Genomic DNA, 2,807 nt, shown 5'->3' with positions numbered 1-2,807 from the left:
TGGTTTAACTAGCTTTCTGACTGGCTTTATTTTCAGGACACTTAGAAGGAACATGGTTTCAATGCTGAATCAGAATCTTAAAATCTTAGACAGGATTTCAGAGATTTATTTGCATCTTCTATACCAAGTAAGACTTTTTAGTATCCTGAACAAGGGGTTATCCTATCTGTGTATGAATACTAATTGCTAGAAAGTCTTCCTTTTACTATGGACTGAAATCAAACTCCTGTGGGACACAGGTCCAGGCCTCAGTTCTGCAGCCAAGCCACACTATTGGCCTTGTTCACCTACAGCCTACCAACTGAGACAGCTTTTTTTTTTTTTTGCCTCCTGTCTTCTCTTCAGCTTTATAAATGAATTAGCATTTGTACAGCAGGAGATTTCAGAGATTGTCATGTTACCAACTTTGTTCCAAGAACTACTTGTTTTAAAATGTGGGATTGGAAATGCTCAAGAACCCTCTCCCATCAGTGTTTTTTCAGAGGACCATGTGTAATATCTCCTCAAAGGTCCCCAAGTTATCTATGAAAAATTTTAACTGGTGCTTCTTTCATTTCATTAAAAAAATATTGTACAGGGGGCCAGCCCGTGGCTCATTCAGGAGAGTGTGGTGCTGTTAACACCAAGGCCACAGGTTCGGATCCCATATAGGGATGGCTGGTTAGCTCACTGGGTGAGCGTGGTGCTGACAACACCAAGTCAAGGGTTAAGACCCCCACCTTACTGGTCATCTTAAAAAAAAAAAAAAAAGTTGTACAGGGCTGGCCAGCTAGCTCCACTGGTTAGAGCGCAGCCTTGTAGCACCAAGGTTCAGATCTCTATATCAGCCAGCTGCCAAGAAAAAAAAAATTCAAAAATTTTTGTGCTCGCCAGTTACCTCAGTTGGTTAGAGCACAGCCTTATAACACCTAGATCATGATCCCCATACCAGCCAGCACACACACACACACACACACACACACACACACACACACACACACAAAAGTTGCAGGCTCATTGTACATATTTTGCCATGTAATTTCTATGCCTGCATCTGTGTTTACAATCATGCTTGTATAAGGCAAAGGATATCAGTGTGTGCTGTAACAAAGAAAGTTTCGCAGTAATCTGACAGATAAGCAATAACAGAAAGAAATCACTACACAATACGGAGCATCCTATACTCAAAGTGCCCACATCAGAGCACCGAGTTTTACTATCAAAATGGAAGGCCTTGCAATAGTCCATTTATCAGCACATAGGTAGTAGTAGAAATGAAGAAATTTTCTGTTTTGGTTCCACTTGTAACAGATTAGACAGTCATTAAATACTGATTAAATGGCCTTAGTTTTTTTTTTACCAGTTATGAAGTGGCCCCTTCATGAAACTGGCAATCCAGCAGAACCACTTGCTAGCAGTCTGGGTAAGTATGGGGCCTGATTATCCTCAATGTGCTTGAATCCTTGTTTTGTACAAAAGATTAATGAAAGCAGGCATCCTCTGAATTAAACACAGGGTTAGCCTAAATACAGAACTTAAATCTACATCATTCTACCACTAAACCCAATATTAAGTGATTTAGTTTTAACAAAACTACAAAATCCACCAGATTAAATCAATGTTGCTAATTTAAATTTTATTGGTTTTGGAGGCTTTGTATTCAAACTAAAAAGGCTGTGTCCAAGTTTGAGAAATTTTGTCCTAGGTGAAACCATCCTTCAGCCTGAATGGCCATGGAAACCTGAATTCTCTGAAGAAACACGTTTTGAGCAGAAAGTGGTAATATTTTTCTAATAAAAAATAATAAGAAAGGATGGCAAGAGAGAAGGGACAAACTCTTGAAGCACACAATGAAAAGAAAATAAAAAACAGGGCTGAACAGGCCGCCAGTCTGGAGCCACAAGTTTCTGAATCAATTTTATAGTTTTGGCAAATCACTTCACTACTTTGGACCCAAATATATGTAAATGAGCTAAAAGACTGACAAAGTATCTTTCTCATCAAAATGTTATGAAAAAAGAAGCAATAAAAAAAAGGGGAAAGCACAGTAACGATAATTTTTGAGGGAAGATATGAAATAGACACATATGTAATTCAACAGCAATTGAAAAACAAAAAATGTTTTTTCCAGAACCACCACAGTAATTTTATTTTTCTCTCTAAACACACACACATACAGAGNGTTTTTTCCAGAACCACCACAGTAATTTTATTTTTCTCTCTAAACACACACACATACAGAGTAGAGAAACATTCCCAGTGGAAAGATGGTAAGATCCCTCAATTCATTGGCCAGAAAATCTCAGTAGTGATTTCACCACAAGTTAGCCAGAAACTTGGGCAGACTGCCCAGCAGGATGTAAAATCACATTGTACCCTTACAAATAGGAAGCATTAAGAATTAAATTATTGGGCTGGCCAGTTAACTCAGTTAAAGCGTGGCGTTATTAACGCTTAAGGACGAGGGTTCAGATCCCTGTACTGGCCAGCAGTAAAAAACCAAACAAAAACCAACTAAAAAACCCCTACGTTATGGAACCTGTTTGTTAAGATTATCAATACTTATTTACAATGCTTCAAACATTCAACAAAATTGTTGCTGAACACCTACTGCGTGCCAGGTCGTGTTATATGCTGGCAACATAACCCTGGCAACAGAATGGGCAAGAAACTTGTCCTTTTTCTCATGAAGGTTACATTGTAGTCGAGGTAACAGAAAATTTAGACAAACTAGGTAACTGCAGATTGTTACACATGCTATGACTAGAACAACTATCCCGCTATAAAAATTATAAGACTGGGCCGGCCCGGTGGCGCACTGGATAGTG

The 2,807-nt window shown here is 38.8% G+C and overlaps 1 protein-coding gene across 2 annotated transcripts in view; it reads right to left on the bottom strand.

The window, feature by feature from the left end:
* The window catches only part of PPP1CC (protein phosphatase 1, catalytic subunit, gamma isozyme), a 36,727-nt gene that overhangs the window by 25,940 nt on the left and 7,980 nt on the right, over positions 1–2,807 (bottom strand). The gene's annotated exons all lie outside the window — the stretch shown is intronic.

Source organism: Galeopterus variegatus, unplaced genomic scaffold (genome assembly GCF_000696425.1).
Source record: "Galeopterus variegatus unplaced genomic scaffold, G_variegatus-3.0.2 Scaffold2616, whole genome shotgun sequence".
Taxonomy (NCBI): domain Eukaryota; kingdom Metazoa; phylum Chordata; class Mammalia; order Dermoptera; family Cynocephalidae; genus Galeopterus; species Galeopterus variegatus.
Note: the sequence above shows the minus strand (reverse complement) of the source record. Positions and strands in the feature narration are given on the sequence as shown.